Here is a 20,466-nt window from a genome sequence, read left to right on the forward strand (position 1 = left end):
GTCTCCTTGGCCCTTCAGAACTCCATGCCCTGTGGAGCACAGGGCTCTCGGCCCAGGACCCAAGAGTGGTAATGATCTTCATTGACACCCACCAAGTGCCACCTACTAACAGGTGTTCCAGGCATTTTACATGGGCTAATTTATTTAATTCTCACAACTCCAGGAGGTAGGTACTATTCTTGTCACCATTCCACAGCTGAGAAACCTACGACAGGCAGCGGGAAGCCACGTGCCCAGGGTGACAAGTGATGGATGGAGCCAGGTTGTCTGGCTGTGCTATCAACTACCCCGCGTCCCCTCCTCACATGGCCGAGTTCACCTGCGGCGCAGGTAAAGCTCATGCAGTGGCCCCTTAGAGAGACACAGAGCCCTCAAGGCAACTCCCAATCAGGCACGATAGAGCGCCTCCTGTATACTTGTGGCCAGAATGTTTGTGACGACTCTCTGCCACATCCCCATCTCTCTGACTGCTTTGCTGAATCACAGATTAATTCCCAGACCTGGGAGGTAGATTTGCTGAGGCATCATTGTGAAGAACGGGAAGTGAGGTAGGCGATGGGTTTGTGTGTGTGCCTCAGCCAGGAATAAGGAATGGAACCATCCCTAAGGGAGAGGATAAGCCCAGTCCGAGGGCATCTGTGGGCTGATGCCATAGCTGATATAACCGGGAGAAGGTTGCTCTGTCAGGACACAGATCCGCCCGAAGTGTGAGCAATGGAAGGCACGGTGGATGAGCAAGGTTTCCAGCAGTGGGGGATGGTAGCTGCCCTTGAACTGGGGGAAGGTCCAAGCCAAAGAAAAGGAAGCCACTGCATCTCATCTTAGAAGCCCAACCCACCTCTACCCGAATCAGATAATAAAGGGGAAGAAAAAAACCCCAGGAGCGTGGTATTTACAGATGTTTGTAAGGTGTGTCGTCCCACATTATGTCGGCAGGTTCCCCATCTTAGGTAGTAACAGACGTCAGAACAGAGACAGCTGGGACCCACTGACAAATGGTTAAAAAATCGGTCCGGAGGTGAGAATCATCACGGATCTGGGTTCAAATCCTCCTTCTTTCCCTTAGTGGCTGTGTGCTCTCGTGTGTGTCATCACACCTTCCTGAACCCTGGCATTCTCCCCTGTAAAATGGTGACAAAGGACCTACCAGAATTACTGTGAAAATTGAGTGAACCAACATTGCTAAAGCCTCGGGGACATAGAAGGTGCTTGGGCAAAATGCCATTTCCCCCTTGAGGCCATCCTGGGAGCCTCTGTCCCCTGCTGTGTGCAGGAGTCCGGGCGCAGGCTGGTCCCAGCTGTGGGAGGCCCTCTTCTGCATGGGGGATCCGAGGTCCGGCCCAGAGCCCTGGGAGGAAGGTACAGAAACAGCAGAGGGCAGGGTCTGCTTTGATCAGGAGCCGCTCTGAAGGAAGGTGGGAATCCAGACAAACACCTTTAAAAGAAATCCCTCCATGGCTGTAACAGCGGAGCCGTGGGGGCCGCACCCAGCCCCGCGGTGACAGTGAGCACAGCCCACAGGGTCTGCTGCGCGGCGAGGGGGTGCGGGGCGGGACACGGCGCCTCTCACTGCCTCTGCTGGCTGCCCACCTCCTGCTTTCAGGCCTTGACTTTTGAGGCCAGGCCAGGCCTCGCACACACCCTAGGCCGGTCCAGGGACCTTGGGAGGCCCGGACTCATGGGCGGACACAGCTGACAGGCTGCTCTTGGTCGCCTCGGTGTTTCTGGGATCGGTCTGCCTTCTCTGTTCTGACTTCAAGTCATCTCGACACCCAACGTGGGGCTCGAACTCACGACCCCAAGATCAAGAGCGGCATGCTCTTCTGACTGAGCCATCCAGGCCTCATACTTCTCTCCTGGACTCGGGCGGCCCCTAAGGGTGTCCTCTCTCGACTCTTTTTCTAAGTCACCTTCCACAGTGCTATCAGCGTGGCATCTCTCAAATGCACGGCCGACCCCAATTTAACACCTTCAATAGCTCCCTCACTGCTCAGGCTCCTTAGTGTGGCCTATTAGTCAGGCCTGTTTCATTTGCAAATGTCACAAACCAGCTTGAGAAGCTTGGATTTTTTTCTTTTTCTTTTTTTAAAGGGTTTATTGGCAGGATACTGGGAAGTTCGCAGCACAAAAGGAAGAACCATAGGAACCTGGGCGGTTCTGGGATCTCAGGGGCCAGCACTGGGGACTCCTCCAGGGGGTGGGGCCTTCAGGCTCCCCGGAACCACGCGTCTCCAGCCACACACCGCACAAGGGGCAAGTTGGACTCCCCAGCCCCGCTCTGGCTTCGGTGGAAATCCCAGGGGCGCTGTGATTGGCCAGCTTGGGTCACATGGGCACCCCGTGCTCACTCTGTGGCCCGCGGGATGGGGGAGGTGCCCGGTGCTTGAGCTCCACTCCCGGGCCTACCAGAGTGGGGAGAAGAGTGGGATCTGCGCTAAAAGAAGTCAGAAGGGCAAAGTCAAAACCCCCCGTGATCCGACCTCATGGTCAGCTCAGCACCTCACTGCTCGGTGTCCCATCTGGAACCTTACATCATAGCAACACCAGTCTCCTTGCACTTTCTAGCACACGCCATTATGTCTTGCTCCTGGTTTTCAACACCCCTTTCCTGGGACGTCTATACCGTCTTTGCTTGGATAATGCCTACTCATCCTGCTAGATTCAGTTCTTGGTCACCTCTTCCAGGAACCCTTCCTAGAGCCTTAGGTTAGACCAGACGTCTCTTTCTGAGCACCTAGCACACCTGCGCATCTTTACTGTACTTAGGACACAAGGACACTACCCAGTAATAATGATGGTAATGAAGACAAACATATAATGTTTACCATGTGCCAGGCACTGTTCTAGGCAGCTGACACACTTGAATTCATTTGCTCCTCACCACAACCCTACGAGGCAGGCACATTACTAGTCCCCATTTTATGAAGCAAAGAAACTGAGGCACAGAAGCGAGATCACGAAGCTAGCAGTCAGCAGAGCTGTGTTCAAACCCAAGACCCATGGCTCTGAGTCTGTGCTCCTAACTACTGTGTCCAGAAATGGCTCGAAGGGCCGCAGGCTGCCCTGCTGGGCTGTGAGCCCTCAAGGGCAGGGACAGTGAGAGTCACCCTCACATTCCAGGCGATGACAGAGTCCGCACTCACAAAATACTGTCTGACAGAATCGAATGGAACTGTCTCTGTGGGGTGGCAGGAGGACGAAGAGGGAAGGAGAAAAGACTCCTTGAGCTGGATTTTGCAGACCTGCAGAAGGCATGCGGTCAGAGGCCAAGCTGCCCGTGTCCGGGCAGACCACACAAGCTGGCCAGAGCCCTGCTGCCCACCGGCCCTTTCTGCAAAATGCCTCTGGCTAACTCTGCCACACTTCCTTTCTCTGCAACTTGTCTCCGTATTCTGGAAGCAAACTTGGCTTTCTCTGTGGTTAACTGAGACTTGCCTTGTGGCACAAAAGGAGGCTTCTACACTGAGCTCTCACAGATGCGTTTTTTTCCAACATAACGTGATAAAGCCAGCATTGGGGTGTGCAGCGCTGGGGTGATTTTCACCTGGAGCTGCGGCATTCCTCTGTGTAGCTTTGCTTTCCTTCGGTTGCTGGCCCAGTGGGCAGGCAGGCCTCTGACTCATCGCCTTTCCTAAATAAGCTATCAAACGTTCCCTGACTTGATTTCTCCAGTTGTGTATTGAAGCTGACTCTAATAATCTGCCTCAGTGGGCCACAGGGCTCAATAAAAGGGCCTACTTGTTTCTACTAGGAAGGCGGGGGGCAAGGAGGGACTGCAACCATCATGACGGGTCATTAAACATGGCACGTGCTTCCCTCCAGTAGGACCCGAACCCAAACTACACCCCAGCAGCGAATTAATCAATATTAAGGTCAGATATGATGAGAGCGACCTTTTATTGAGTCCTTCGTAGGGGTCAGGCTTTGAGCTAAACTATTAACAACTCCTATCTAATTTAATCCTCGTAAATCTGTGTTGATCCTTTCAACGGTATGACAAGCACCTGTTCATGCCAGACGCTATAGTGGGTCCCTGGGACACAGCAGTGAACAAAACAGACAAAGATCTTTGACTTGTATACAGACAGCAAGCAGTAGACATAATACACAAGTACAGTACAAGGTGAACCACAAAATGGTTAGGGAAAAGATGGGTAGAATAGTAGAGCAGGTGAGCGGCTGGGCGCCCTGGGGGGATGGTCCCCATTGAGAAGATGCTATTTGAGCAAAAATTCGTTGGAAGTGAGGGAGTCGGCCATGTGGATATCTGGGAGAAGATCATTCTGGGCAAAGGGAATGGCAAGTGAGAGTGGCCTCAAGGCGGGACCGTGCCAGGGGTGCTCAGGGATGCGTGAGGAGGCAGGAGAGGCAGGGGAGGTGTGAGAACAGGGAAGATGAGCAGGAGAGGCAGCGAGGGGCCACGTCGTGCAGGCCCTCGCAGGTCACAATACAAGCTGCTTTACAGAAGAGGAAACTGAGGCAGAGCAAGGTGATGTGACCTGTAAGTGTCAGAGCCGGGACTGACCCCAGGGGCTCTGCATCAGAGCCTAGGTGTACATCCTGATGCTAGATACCCCCTCCCCCCTACACACGGCAAACCAAAGCTGCGGCTGCTGCTCTCTCGCGTTGTTTTTTAAGATTTATTTACGTGTGAAAGGGAGGGCACTTGTGTGCACCTGAGTGGGGAGAGCGGCAGAGGGAGAGAATCTTCAGCAGACTCCCCGCAGAGCATGGAGCCCGACGCGGGGCTCCACCTCACGACCCTGAGATCATGACCTGAGCTGAAACCGTGAGTCAGACACTTAACAGACTGAGCCACCCAGGTGTGCCAAACCAAAGCTTCTTGATGTCCTCCCAGGTCAACCAAGTTAGGTCTGATGGGATCCAAGACTCAGAAATTTCTGATAAGTACTGACAGTTTCTCTTTCCTGTCCTACCTCCTTCCCCAGCTTCTTGGAGCTGCAGTCATTGACAACCCATCTCTGAGCTCAGTCCTGCCCCAGATGGGGACGGGACATGTACCGGTAGGCTCCACTCAATCGCTACCAATCCATGGGGGAGCTGGGAATTTTCCTGGGACTGTGGAGCATCACCCCCTTGTCTGTCCCCACACATGGCAAGTCCACTTTCCACACAGGGGGCCAGAATCCGGTGCCCTGGGTGTCCCCAACCTTGAGGTCTCTACTGTTCCTCTTTCATTGGCTGGGGCCCCACTGGATGCACTCAGAGCTCCACTTAAAGCATTAGACACATGTTAGGTGCTCAATGAATGGTTGTCACTGTTGTTACTAATAGTACAATGGGATTTGCTGCCCCCCAAAATGTACTGGACAAGTCATGCACTGCTGTGCACCCCAGTCTTCCCCCCAATATGGGGTTAAAACCCATGCCAGTTTCCGTCATGGCAACTGCCTGGGCTACTATGGATGAAAAAGCTACTATGGATGAAAAAGCTACTATGGATGAAAAAGCTACTATGGATGAAAAAACTTTTCATCATTTGCGAAAAGCTATACACACGGAAGCCACTGTTTTTAGGCATCAGCTGGAGAACAGAGAGGTTTCAAGCTGGATCCCACTGCCCACATCCACAAGCCAGAGCCTGGGGGACCTGGTCCTTGGGCCTCTCCTCCCACTTTCCCACTGGGAGCAAACCAGGCACGGGGCTGTCAGCCAGAGTGGCGGAGGCAGGACCACCTTCTTTCCTGTGGTGGCCCCACAGAGGCACGCGGCATCCCTTTGGCTGGTTAGCAGATAAATATTAATGACTAAATATGTATGTAGGGTGGAAGATGGATGGGTATCCTGGGAGCCGTCGCTTTGATTGTCCCTTCTTAGATGCATTTAAGGATCTCAACGTGATAATTGTAGAGAGCTGGAACGAAATAATGAAAAGCGTGGTGGGGAGTTAAAGCAACGTCCAAGGGAGGAAAAATAAAGCCGTTGGGTCACCTGCTGAGAGGACACGACGCAAATGTGACTGGTGGCCCTGGGAGGGCAGAAGCCTTTGGTGGGGATACCCTCTCGTGCTCCAAGAGTCCTGGGCTCTGCCTTCCTGCTGGGGGTGTGAGCAATGGCAGGAAGCCCAGGGGTACCAATTCGGGCTCAGAGCCCCTGCTGCGGGCACACGCCAGTGTATATAGACTCAGAGCGTCCTGGTGTATTGTTAGAATATTCGGAAAAAACAGCATATGGCATATGCTTCGCATGCGATTCTGCTCCTGCTGTTAACTTAGTTAATTCCAAACTCGGATTCTCTCTGCTTATAAAAAGGTGCTTTGCACAGGGACTAAGGCCCCAGACTGAGCTTCTTTTCTTCTTTCTCACTGAGTGTTGTTTTTTGAGGGTCACATAGATCATCCTTTAAAAAATTATAAATAGATCTGAGAAGCCCGTCCGCACTGAAAAAACAAAGCATTGAGCCAATGAGTGCGTGTCATTTCCCACAGGAAGTGTGGGAGACCATGCCTCTGGGAAACCCGCGTGTTTAGTGCTTTTCCCGGGCCCCCCTCCAGGGCCCAAGGCTCCTGATTCCTGGTCCCTCCTTTGCTCCTCCTGTTCCATTAATGGCCACGTCTTTCTCAGGCATCCAGATTCCACATTTTTGTCCCTCTGCCTCCTCCCCATCTTCCTTCACCCCTCACCAGTCCTGCTGCCTCTCAGCACCTCTTCCTTCATTCATCCTGTGCTCCCCACTCCCATGGCCGTCACTCTCATTCAGGCCCCCAGACACCTTGCACTGGCCTCCTCTCGCTCCAGTCCACTCCAGACACTACCACCAAACCACCCTCTAAACACGGCTCTGACCACGGCACTCTACTGCTCAGATACCTCCCATGGTTCCCCATTGCCAACATTAAGGGCAACTGGCACAGCTCACATTCAGAGCCTTCAGAAACTGGCCACCAGGTCTTATCTCTGGCTACCTTGTCCTCTCAAGCTATGTCTTTCTCTGCCCTTCATCACACTGCTCCCCTGCTCAGACCACCCGCAGGCAGCTTCTGCCGGCTGGAATCCTACTCAGCCCCTCCGGGCCTATCCCCAGCATCGGCTCTCCCAGGAAGCGTTTCCTCTCGGCCACCACTTCACAGCTCTCAGGTATGCGCGCCCTGCATTCCAGTCCTTTCTGTGCTGAAAAATTCCTCCCACTAGAATTTATCACCCATGAAAACAGGCACTGCTACTCATCTTTTTGGCTCTTCACTTCACACACAGTAGATATTAAACACATTAAAAGAAAGACACTTGGAGTGCATGAAGTGAAAGCACAGACATATCGAGTTTCCTGCTGGATCACATAGGGGTCTGGTTTAGAATACGCTGTTTCTTCTTTCTGCTTCTGCATAATTATGGTCAGATCAGAGGAGACCCAAATGCTGAAGGATGCTGACAGTGGCCCCCATGGTGTGTCCTGCCTGTGCACACATGGTTATTCTGTGTGTTCTGGTAATCCTAGGGGTTCATGCAGTGGCTCCCGGCTGGGGGGTGGATTTTGCCCCCCAGGGGACACTGGGCAATGTCTGGAGATACCTTTGGTTGTCACGATGGGGAGGTGCTGCTAGCATCTAGTGGGCAGAGACCCAGGATGCTGCTAACCATCCTACAATTCACAGGAGAGCCCCCACAACAAAGAATTATTCAAGCTAAAATGTCAGTAATGCTCCTATGGAGAAACCCCGAATTATTGTTAACTCCGTGATGACTGGGCCAAAGGAACCAAGGCACGAACAAGTCGGGTGACTTCCCGAAGATAACACAGCCATTTCAGTGGCAGAGATAGGCCTGCCCCCAGGTTCTCTGATTCCCAGCCGGGTCCCTTCCCCTAGGTTATGCCTCCACCTGCACAGACACACACCATGGCAGCAACTCAAAAGTACCAGACCTGACCGAGATCACTGTTATTAAGCCTGGTGGATGTTCAAGTGACCCCAAGGGCGTGGGCCAAGGTAAAATAATTTGGTCTCTCAATCACTCTCCTGAGCCGGGATGCTTTCCCCGAGTCCCTCCAAATTAAACAAGCCAGTGGGAAGCAAAAGCAGAGAACCCCCATCCATGGATAACTAAGTCCTCCAGGACACGGTGGCTTTGCTGAGACCCAAGAGCATCAAGGCTGGCTTTCTCTGCTCCAAGCGCCGCCGTGATGAAGCCCGGGAAGCAGCCCAAGGCAAGCCACACTGGGAAACCCGACACCACCTCGGTTCCTGGATTCCTTGACTCCAGAGAGCAGAAGGGCAGCATGCTGGCACGGAGGGGGAGGAGGGGCCCGACAGACACAGATGCCACTTTTTCTGAGCATTTGGGCCCTGTCCCAGAACCTACCATCTGTGGGAGAGAAGCGGGCTGTAGAAGACTGACAGGCAGAGGGCACTTGGGGGCGCGAGCGTTTCCTCAAGTGACTACAGGGCCACCATGCGAGAAGATGCTCTTGGGGGCTCTAGGGGGCGGAGAAGACACCATGTGGCAGATTTGGGCGCCATGTGAGGAAGAATAGGGACAACGGCATAACATCACATGAGGTTCCAAGTCCCCGGGATCCAGGGTAAGCGGTTGAAGTTCCTAACTTGATACCTCCCAAATCCTCTATGTCTGATGGAGGAAAACGCAAGCATGATGGCTGGGTGCTAACTGTAGGGCCAGAGCCTGTGGTCTCAGCAGCATGGCTGTCTAGGACGGGGGACGGGACCCGAAGAAGCCCAGCCCCGCGGAGCAGGAGATGTTCAGCTGAATGCAGAAGACCCGTCTCACGGCGACAGGGACACACAGGCATCGCTGTCGCTCGGATCAGAGCCGTTGACTTCAGTTGAGAAGGTTTCTGCTCCAATCCGAGGCTGAACGTCAGGAAGGCCACAAAAACTCCTCTAAGTAGAGCTTTCTCCAATTTTTAAAATTTGTCAGCAGATGTCTCTACAGTAAGAGCAACAGGCTATGAAGACCGGGCACGGAGTAGCTGTCGCTGGGAAGTAAAGCTCACAAAATGAATATGGTACATTCAGCGGTACTGTTGCTTTTGTGTTACATGGGGGTGAAGCAGTGCTTGGCTTTTCTGTTCTCACTTTGCTACTTAGAGGGGTGATTCCAGACCTTTTCTCTCCCCCCAACACTCACGGGGTGAGGAGACGGTGACACCGGCATTGACTGACATTCAAAATCTGGCACTGCCACTGAAGTGTGACCTTGGCCAAGTCATTGAAATTTCACGTTGCGGTTCCCTCATCTGTCAAATGGGGATCCTGCTACTACTACTATTACCACCACTACTTACCTTTACAGGGTAATCGTTGAGGATGAAATGAGATGTGTGTAACGTACACGAAGCAGGGAATGTGCACGGTAAGTGGCTGGTGAATGTCAGCCCTCATTACAAAGGGCTTCCCCATATGTCATCTCTTTCCCCCTTGTACCACCATAAGGTGCAGCAGCAGGAGGCTCCCCACCCCTCCAGGGCCTGATTCTTCACCCAACGGTTGTTGTGGTGCCCTCTTGCCAAATTGTTCTACCTAATTAGGCAAAGACTCTCATGTTAGGATGAAGGCACCAAGTTCTTGCTTCCAGTCGTTTTCTATAAAGGAACCACTCATATATATATATATATATATATATATATATATAGCATCAACTACGTGACCCAGTAAGGTCAGTTTCGTTGCTAACTGCCCAGAAATATTATGAGATAAGCAGTGGCTTGAGTTACAACGCCAGCTCTTTAGTGCGATCAAACAATGCGTCGCGATATCTGCTGGCTTCCCAACATGACCCCTGACGAAAGCAGTAAGAGCAGTTTGTAGGGGTGTCCACAGTACTACTTATGCCTTCTGGGATATGGAAACAGTCTCTGGGGCCAATGTCAGGTCACCAGCAGTGCTGGGAATTTGTTGGAGAACTTTCACTTCCAACAATGAGGGAAGGTATGGATGGTTTGTTAAACTGGCAGGATCTTGGCAGGACAGAAGGTATTGCTGACTCTGGGGATGGCCAAAGTGGCCCTCTTCTTCGCTTGGAGAATAGGTATCTGCCGGAGGCTGCACCTGTGTTCTTCTCTTGGCTTTATGTATGGGGACCAAGGCAAAGCTCTGCGGAGCTGACTGATCCAGCAGCTGCGTGCGGTGCCTGAAACCCCTAACAATGCCCCCTTTGGTCTTCCGCAAAGGCAGGTTATGAGAACTCTAGGGAGAGGATGCTTGTTATTTCAGAATTCTAGGTTTAGAGAATTCTGAACTTTCCCAAAGATGCCCGTTAGAAGAACAAGGTCTTTAATGAAACAAAAGAACCTGCAATTTGCATATTTTGCCAGCAGGTGACAGCCATGTGACCCAGACTCGAGCGTGGGACCCAGCAGTAGCAGGTGTGCTACTGCTATTTCCACGGATTTAGTAGAACGCATACAACTTTAAAGCAATATGAATCCGCCAAGCTGAGAAATCTTAAAGAAAAAAAGAACCGGGGATATAAAGGGGGACGTCGAATCTGATCTTTATTGGTTAGAAATGGTTTCTGAGGCAAACCTCATGCCTATCTAATTGCAGTGGGTTTAGTGCTGCTCGTTTTTCAAGCTTGCCACCCTAGTCACCCTGGATCAGAACCCCTGCCTCCCTTCTGTGCACACTGCGATGTACTGAGCATTCACTTTCTACCAGGAGCTGGATAAGACTTCCTGCCGTTCACTGCCACCTCGCCACAATCCCACGAGCTCCACATTATCATCTTCGTCTTACCAATGAGGGATGGACTCAGCTGGTGACAAAGCCACATCCAAACTCAGACTTGCCGCACCCCCACACACCGGGCTCTCCCCTGCTCATGTCGCTCATTTCCTCTACCAGGCTGGAAGAAAAGGAAGATACCAGGGTTTCCCCACGCTGACAGTTCTTTCCTGACACTGTCCTTACAACGTTCATTTCCTATCTGGAGGGGGAAGTCCTCTACTTTATCCTTCTTGAAAAATAAGGCAAAGCAAAAGAACAAATAATCTAATCAAGAATTGGGCAGAAGACATGAATAGACATTTCTCCAAAGAAGACATCCAAATGGCCAACGGACACATGAAAAAATGTTCAACATCACTTGGCATCAGGGAAATACACATCAAGACCACAATGAGGTACCACCTCACACCAGTCAGAATGGCTAAAATTAACAAGTCGGGAAACGACAGATGTTGGCGGGGATGCGGAGAAAGGGGAACCCTCCTACACTGTTGGTGGGAATGCAAGCTGGTGCAGCCACTCTGGAAAGCAGTATGGAGGTTCCTCAAAAAGCTGAAAATAGAGCTACCCTATGACCCAGCAATTGCACTACTGGGTATTTACCCCAAAGATACAAATGTAGTGATCCGAAGGGGCACCTACACCCCAATGCTTATAGCAGCAATGTCCACAGTAGCCAAACTATGGAAAGAGCCCAGATGTCCATCGACAAATGAATGGATAAAGAAGATGTGGTATATATATGCAATGAAATACTACTCAGCCATCAAAAAAATGGAATCTTGCCATTTACAACGACGTGGATGGAACTAAGGGTATTATGCTAAGTGAAATCAGAGAAACACAATTATATGATCTCACTGATATGTGGAATTTAAGAAACAAGGCAGAGGATCATAGGGGAAGAGAGGAAAAAATAAAACAATACAAAACCAGAGAGGGAGACAAACCGTAAGAGACTCTTAATCATAGGAAACAAACTGAGGGTTGCTGGAGGGGTGGGGGTGAGGTGATGGACATTAAGGAGGGCACGTGATGTAATGAGCCCTGGGTCTTATATACCTCTGAAACCAATAATACATTATATGCTAATTAATTTAATTTAAATTTAAAAATGGAAAAAAAATAAGGCAAAGCAGTCCCCCATTTTCTTTCTTTCCAGGCACTCTGAATCAGAGTGTGCAAATCGTATTTATTTATAGGTTCCTAGAATTTTCCCACCCGTGGGACCTCAGGGGAGCTTTCATCCAACTCCCTCTCTTTGTGATATGGAAAACGAGGCAAGAGAGGGGCAGCAACACCCCAGGGTCAAGCAACTAGTTGGCAGAGGTAGGATTGGAGCTCAGGGGTTTCCTGCCTTATGGCTGGGCTGTGGGAGCCCCTACGTTTTCCAAATCATTTCAGAGAGTTCTGAATAAGTGGCCAATTGAGAGAGACCAGAACATCAAAATAATAATAATAATAGTAGAGATTAAACTGGTTAAACTGGCTTAATGAGAGTGGAGCATGAGAATTTAAAACACCTCAGTAGGTCAGACCAGCATTCACCCCACCTTACAAGGCACCTCTGACAGTGGTATCACAGAGGGTCATGGGAGAATATGGGCGATGCATCTAGAATGTTAACATTAAGCATTTTGGAAATGTCCCCGAAGTTCCATTTAATAACCCCATTTATATCTGTCATCCACGACTCTCTGAGAGTTCATTCCTGGAATCTTATTTATAATTTCAGCCCATACTGTTTCTCGGAGTAACGATTTTTGCACATTTACTACCTACAGCGTAAAGTACTACTTCCTTTTATTTGGCCTAAAACTATCAAGCTCTCTGGCTCTGCTCAGCAGGGCAGGACGAGAAGTCATTAACATCTTTCACCTGAAGAATTATTTTTAAAGAAGCTAATTAAGTCTACAATGAAAACAGGTATATTACTATGCAAAAACATTAATTAGGCCAATTTTGAGGTTCCTACAAGTGCCCTGAAAGAGTTCAGTCCACCTACGGGAGCTTATCTTCTCCGGAAGACTTCCAGGTAGAACCTACTTTTAGTAGGATTTTTCTTTAGACACCTGTGTGGCGGACACGATTTATGGCTGCCCCAGAAGAAAGAAAAAAGTCTGTCGAGGGGCGGAATATATAATCTCTAACGACAGTGTGACAGCAATGAAATCTGTAAAATACATCCTTTTGTTCTCAAAGTCCAAAACTCTGAGAACAATTCCTTTCTGAACAAAAGGTATATTGGGAATGACTCCAGTAGCTAAGGCTGGGAGATGGGCTAGCAGGAAACACCATCTCGATGGAGATTCAGGTCGCATTACCTGAATCCTGCTGGATCAGCATTTATAATGAAAGCATGCATCACCCCCTGTCTGTTTGTTTCACTATCAATAAGGGATAAGCTTTCATTGCTTTTGTATTCGGGCCAATAGTACAAGACACGCTGGCTGAAGATATTCTCCTTGAAGATTCAAAGAAAGGGCAGATGGATGGCACGGTCTGAGTCTCCTTCTGTGGCCAGGCCAGGAAAGAGATGGAGAGGCACACAAACCAGGGAGAATTCCAAATGGAACAATTTCCACTGTGGTCCCGCGCTTCTGGGACCAGCTCCAGCACAGGCCCAGACATAGTGCTTAACACCACGGCACCTGTCAATTGGGGGCGTGGGGGGGGGTGGTGGTCAGTGCCTAAACGAGTTTCTCTTTCCTCTGGAGAGTCACGTTCTGTGTGTCTTCTGCAAAGATAGTGCAAAGGTTAATCACCCAGGGTATTTTAGAGTCAGTACAGACCAAACCCGTTTTCTGAAAGTTGGTTTTGATACACTAGGGAGAGTTCTAGTCTCCCAAGACCACGGGAATCCCCAGGGGTTCCCACATTCACAAGACAGAGCAGGAAAAACGAAGCCACATGGCAAGCCTCAGCACTAAATCTTCTCAAACAGCCCTTTGGGGGAGACGTGCCATTCACCAGTATTTTTAGGTAGGCGAAGTACAGTGTCTTCAAACTCTGCCACTAACGTGCTTGTCTATGGGACCAGCTGGGAACTAGCAAAGGACACGGAGGATGTAAGTACAAGACTGTAAGGACCCTAAGGCATGGAGCGAGGCAGAGATTTGATAAGACTTGGATCCTCTACCAATGTCCGAGTTCACAGCATGGCTTTTTCCAAGAAGCGCCACGTGCTTTCTAGAAGACACGTTAATCTTCGCAGAACCCGGGGAGGGGAAAGCCGGAGGCCGCGGGGGCAGGGTGGGGGGCTGGGGAGGCAGACGCCTCACCGTGCGCTGCCCCCCCCCCCCCGGGAGCGGGTCCGCGGTGCGGGGAACAGGACAGTGGCATCCAGACGTCCTTCTGCTCTGACTGCCGTCCTTGCTGCCCACTCTCCCTGCCCGTGTTACTACCACCGTGACCCTTCTCTCTCTTGCCAGCAGCCTAACTTTGCTGATAAGCAATAATCCCACATAAAAGACTCCAAGAGCAGATGAGAGAGGAAAGGGGCAACTGGCTGATCTGCCGGAAGAAAAGAAGCCAGGAGCTCAGGGAGCATGAGCATCCCGCCTTCTGTCCCAGGCTCGGGGCTACCCTGCCCGTAATTGGGGCTGGAGCGTCTGCTCCAGATCCGGAGGCCTGGCTGCCTTCTCCGCCTCCGCGTGTGAGGAGAACCTAGATGTCTGGTGGGGGAGTGCTCGCGTCGCCCGCCTGACCACGTCCGAATGCGGCTCGCCCCTGCGTGTTAGCACAGCGCCTGGCGCACAGCGGATGCCCCGAGTGTCTGCTACGCGAATGCGCTTGTGCTGAACCCTACGGTTTAGAAAAGCGTTTGCGTACTCTCTCCCCTTCACTCCTCAGAACTTGCACACGGCAGGGGCCGTTGCACTCTCTCAAAACACGAGGAGACGACGAGCAAGAGAAGGGACCTGAACCCCGAACTTCTCATTCTGATACTCTACATATCTCCAGAAAAGGGAGGTTTCAGGCTGAGCTGGTGGAAAGAGGAGAACAGGTTTCTATGCCCAGGATGATAAGAAAAGAACCTGGGGATCTAGTGGAGGGATGGCAAGCAATTTCATTTTATGTGCCAACTCTGATTTTCAGCAGCAGCTGCTGGCTCCGGGAGGCAGGAGGACCCTGGGGCTGCTCGGTGGGAGGGTGTGCTGTGATCGATTAGCTATGTCTGCCCCAGGCACGGAAAGGGCTAATGGGACCATGGTGTCACCATGATGTCACCTATGGGCAATATTTTCTTTCTCGTACACCTATTTATTTTGTAGCTAATAAAGTTTATCAGAAAACTAATGCATTCTACATGACACAGCTGGACCGTGGCAGAGCTGAAATTTTACTCTAGGACTCTGAACTCCAAGTCCAGTACTTTGTTCACTATGTCATGCTCTCCTGGTCCTAATACCAGTCACGGCTCCATAAACATGGACGAATGAGTTCTCCCCCAACTCCGTTTCTTCGCTTGCAGATCACAGGAGATAATTCCCATTTTCTCTATCTCACAGAATTACTGGCAATCAAATGAAATGCCAGAATCCGAGAACTCTGAGCTCGCGGCCGCGTTCTTGCTGCGGAACCACGATGCTATCAATAGATGTGAAAACACTGAGAATGCAGAGCAGTAGTATGGGAAGCAAGGAGTCTGAAGCCCGAGATTCTGCTTCAGTTGCATCTGCTCCACACCTGGTGGCTTTCTCTCTCCAGCCCCACGTGCAGGAGCTCAGGGAGAATGAGAATGGAAGAGAACCAAGGCTGACAACAGAGGCAGCCCCCAGCCCCCCGCGGGCAGCTGGTTCCAGGGATGTTGCAGGAGAGAGGACGTGGCTGGAGGCTGCAGCCTCTCACCCCTCCATCCCGCTCTCCGGACGAGTGGCTGTCCCAGACCTAGTCACTTCACATGAGCCGTGTCGCTGGAACCTGGGCCACTGCATCTCAGAAAAGAGGATGATGGCAGTAGGGCCTGGGGAGGAGTGAGGCTGGGGTCCTGCATCTCGAGTTGGGGGCTCCCCTTTGTCTCCTACTTCTGTTCGCTCATCAAAGGCTCCATCCTTACTCCTACTGCTCTCCATCCTGTCTCTCCCTCCTCCTGACCCCCTCATGGGTCCAACCACGTCACCCATCCTCTGGGGTCCTCTTTCTTCCAGCCTCAATAGCACGGCAACCTCAAGGAAAGGCAACCACCTCTCCTGCCCCACGCACATGTTCCAGCAGTGGGTCTTGGGGCCACGCATAAAAATAGCCACTGTATCACCTCATCACTCCTCATAGAGTGGGAGTTTCTGGAGAGTGGAGGTCATAGTTTGGCCTAGAGGTGTCTGAATAAAGAGAGACCACTCATCTTAACTAGCCTCAGACTCACAGGATTATGAGGCCGAAAGGAACTAACAGGGTCATGTTGTCTAACCAGCCATGGAAGTCCTGAAAGTATCCTTGAACACAGAGACCTGCCTAGCTCCCAGGCAGGCTACTGTGGGGTTCCAAGAAGCTCCTACCCATCATGTGTATTTTTTGATTGTCTCCACTCGCTTGAATGTAAACTCCACGAGGGTGGGGATTTTTTTTGTCTGTTTTATTCATTACTGCATCCCCCTTGCCTAGAGTAGTGCTTGGCATATGGCAGGTGCTCAATAAATACTTGTTGAATTAATTAATAATTGGTTTAGTTTCTAGCCTTTGGGGTCTTTCAAAAGAGTTTAAACCTTTTTGCCTTCCATAGGATGGTGCCTCAAATAATTCAAGACACCTGTCACGTCTTCTCCCTCCCTGACTGAGCTCTTAACAGTCCCTTGAACATTACCTGAAGAATATCCAGACCCTTTGCCACCTCGGGATATTCTCTGAATTGCTCCAGAATCACAAAGCAAGGAGGACACCTGAAATTTTCCCAGCTAGCCCAAGCTCTCATTTTACTATCTGGTCTTCGGACACCAAAGCCCGGATGCCTCGCTGCCTCGTAAGCAGAAGTAGCTGTGTTAGAGGGGCATGAGGTGTTCCCAAGGTGCACGCCCTCCTCGTGTGTGGGCCAGCGAGCAGGGGGAGCACTCACAAAGGGCTCACCTGTGGTGGTCCGACAGGTGACTTCTGGGGCAAGAACATGTGAGATGCACAGAGACGGTCTCTGCCCTCAGGGTCTCCAGTGGGACAAATGGGTAAGTCAACATACAATTACATCCTAGCGAGCCAATGGTTGATGGGGCAAGTGCCCCACCAGGAGCACACCAGAGGTTTGGGAACGTGCCAAGTCTCTGTGGGTTTTACTCCAGTGACTGAGCAAGACATTCCTCTCTCTGAACACCCTCAGAGTATTAAGCAACTGAAAGGAAGACAGTGGAGTATTTCTACCTGTACGTTTTTGACATCATTTTGAAACTCCCTAAGACAGATTTCCTGAAAGCTGTTGTAACTGTTTACTAGGTGTTGGGAGCTGGGCCCATCATAGGTCCTCAGCAACTGTTTGTTAGACAAGTAGATGCAGGATCTTCACAAAAACTCTACGAGCTAAGCATGATTATCCCCCTTTTACAGAACAGGCAAGTGTGTTCCTGCCTGGAGGTGATGAGAGGTACATATCTACGTGGGGCCCGGCAAAGGGTGGCCACAGATCGCTGGCAGCTACGGGATGCACAGCTCACATTGTCTTTTGCATGTGCTGACAGATGCAAAGCTGCACATGCCAAGCACGGTCGTACGTGTCCTGGCCTCTGGAGGAGAGAGACTGCTCTGGGCTGGATTGCATGGAGATGCTGGGGGAGAGGCAGGCTTCCGGGTGCTGGGCTGGTCCTGCAAAGCCATGGTGCTCTCTGCTCCTCAGCAGGGCATACTGTCAGAGGTCCCAGTTTCCTTCCTCTGGGCACAGTTCCCCTGTAATCAGGCAGGTTGTGAGGGTGAGTGGCATGCTGGCAGCCAGTTCTGCTCTGACCTGAGGCACGTTGGCATCGAAGGCCACCACTGCCTTGCAGAGATCTCTATGAAGGTAGCTCACTAAGGGACATTGTGCAGTGGAAAGTCATTGTGGGGGGGGGTGTCAGACTATGCTTAAAGAAGGTTCTAGAGTCCTGAACAACTCGGGTCTATTGCAGTTTGGGGCTCTGCTTCCAGAAATCCCCTTCCACCCAGGGTGGATCTCCCAGATGCCTGATTCCTTTGAGTGACCTCTGCCATCCAGACCTGGGAAGAGTGCGTAACCGTGGCCAAGACACAGGGTGGCCACAGAAGCCTTGAGCTCACAGAGAGGCACTTAGTCCCTCTCTTCAAGGGGTCCAGCGGGGACAACAGGGAGACTCTATGTCAAGACTGACCACAAATCAAAGAAACTGGCTTTGTTTGTGATTTGAGGAATTGTTACCATGACTCTAGGTTTGTGTATAATCTTGTTTATTTCCTCAACCGAGTCACAAGCTCCCCAAGGGTGGAGGCTTTGTCTTCTAAGTCTCTGACCCCATGGTTCTAACGCTGAGAAGGCATTCTGGGCCTATTGTGGAGTGATGGGTGGGCAACGGGCCGCATCATGTGGGTTAGTCTTAAATCTGAGCCCCACAGGCCCAGAAGGGGGGATTGGCTGAAGGGTTAACTGAAAGGAGAGGTGCTCTGACCCGGAGCCGGGCAGTGTGGCGGCTCCCAGGATTCAAACGTGTAGCACACGTCTTCTTCGGTCAAGGAGCTCAATCCAGAAAGGGCCACGGTTCGATCAACAGCACAGGAGGCCACAGAGCCTGGTGGTTACGAACGCAGACTCTGGGGCCAGATCCCGGGTTCCAATCCCAACTCTAAAGAGCTGTGTGATCTTAAACAAATCATTTCATTTCTCTGTCTCAAGTTCTTCATCCAGAGTTGCTATAATCGTAACAGCTCACGGGATCGTTGTGAGGATCACATGAGGGGAGATTTATGAAATATCAGGAAGCACATACGTGCTGGCTATGAATGTGCCGTAGAGGCTGGGGCGGTAGGGGGGAGGGAGAGCGCATCCTGACTTGGGGTGGGGGGGAGGATGCCAGGAAAGCTCTCTGGGGAGATGCACAGGTGTCTTCCGGAAGGGAGGGGGACCCTGGCTGGGGGTGACACGCGGTGTGCTGCAGCTCTGGTTGAGGCCCCATGGAGGGACGGCGGGACAGCAGACAAGGCAGGTTAGATGCCCACCCCCCGACCCCCCCAGCAGACGTTTGGCAGTACTTGCTAAGGAGTGTGAATTTTACTTTGGAGGGCATGGAGAACCTTAGGAGGCTTGTAAGTAGGAGGATGAGCTGATCAGATGTATAGGCTGAGATGCCCGCTCCGGATGCAGACAGGTGACAGAGGGAAGGGCATGGGGATGGGAGGCAGGGAGGCCAGATGGGGAGCAGCGGTGCAAGTGAGAGGAGGTGGGGCTTGCATGAGGGGGCAGGGATGGGAAGAAGAGGGTGGGCAGATCTGACAAAGTTTATGTTAAAGGACGACTGGCAGACGTCAAAACAATATGAACGATAATTCGTGGGGTGCCCTTAACAGGAGTCAGGCCCTGTGCTGAGCACTGGGCTCGGGCTACCCCATTTAGTCCCTCCCCCAACCCTCCAAGCCTCCGGCGGGTGGGGTGGGCAGGGTGAGAGGGACTGGGGGCCCTCAGGGGCTGCAGGACAGATGAGACGCATCCTGCTAATTTACCTTTGATGAGAATAAAGAAGGAAGGGGGCTTTATGAAGGAATGAGTAACAATGAGGCGAAATCGCTGACAAAAGGCAGCAAAGAAATCCTGAACCCAAATTAGTGGGTCCGGCAACCGGGGTTCTCAAGGGATAAAGGGACTGGGGAGTGCTGACTTCTCATTATTCAGGAAATGAATACTAAAACTCAAAACTGCCTGACAGTCTGTCAGACGTGTGCGTGTGCACTGTGTGCGTCTGTGCGCGTGCGTGTTTGTGGAGAGACCGAAAGGGGGGGTGGGTGAGTGACCATGTTCTCACAGACCCAGGCACGCTCAGGCACTTAGATGGGGGAAAGTGCTGAGTAAGGGAAGGGTCTAGGAATGGTTCTGCTCCTCTTTATGAATGATCTTGATGTGGGTGTCATAGGAATGAAATCAACAGATGGCAATAAATTTGTAGGAAATGAAAGAGACGGATTTAAATGCAGGATCACAAAAACCCTTGAACTGCTTCTATGCAAGAGAGGCCTATGAACATTAAATATTTCCTAAAGGGTTAGCTCAATTCCCAAAGGCGGGGAGGCAGGGCTGGGGAGGAGGAAGCTAGCTGTCCTCATGGGAGGGGGAGAGGGGGAGCAGAGGGAGGTCTCCCATTCATCTGAGCAGTGCTGGCTCTTGACAGACAGGGAGTGGGCGGCTGTTTATCTCTCAAACCTCAGCCATTTTCTTCAGTAACAAGGTGTAAACTAACTTTCCTCAGGGCAGAATCTTCAGCTTCAAGGGGGAAAGAGCACATCAAAGGTAGAGAGCCCACAGGCAAAAGAGGGACTTGCCATTTCTTTATGGAAGAAACTCCCTCTCTGTTCTCCCCCACGGGACCTCACCCAGAGGCTGCTCTGTGACTTCATTCATCTTCCCACCAAAAAAAAAAAAAAAAAAAAAAAGCAACCCTCTCTTCCTGCCCCTGCCTATGAAAAGGAGTAGTTTTGAGTTTCTTTGAAAAAGCCAGAGATGGGGAGAGCAGTGGGGGCACTCAACACCACCTCCTAGACTGGACTATCACTTCAAAGGCTCACAGCAGACTTTAGTTCCTTGATTCTCCAACTATGCCAGAGAAGACAAGTGGTAGGGGGCCCG

The 20,466-nt window shown here is 51.3% G+C and overlaps 1 protein-coding gene across 1 annotated transcript in view; it reads right to left on the minus strand.

The window, feature by feature from the left end:
* FAM78B (family with sequence similarity 78 member B) overlaps window positions 1–20,466 on the minus strand; it is an 87,603-nt gene that overhangs the window by 47,815 nt on the left and 19,322 nt on the right. The gene's annotated exons all lie outside the window — the stretch shown is intronic.

Source organism: Callorhinus ursinus, unplaced genomic scaffold, assembly GCF_003265705.2.
Source record: "Callorhinus ursinus isolate GAN/ISIS: 27379988/994484 unplaced genomic scaffold, GSC_fseal_2.0 scaffold54, whole genome shotgun sequence".
Taxonomy (NCBI): domain Eukaryota; kingdom Metazoa; phylum Chordata; class Mammalia; order Carnivora; family Otariidae; genus Callorhinus; species Callorhinus ursinus.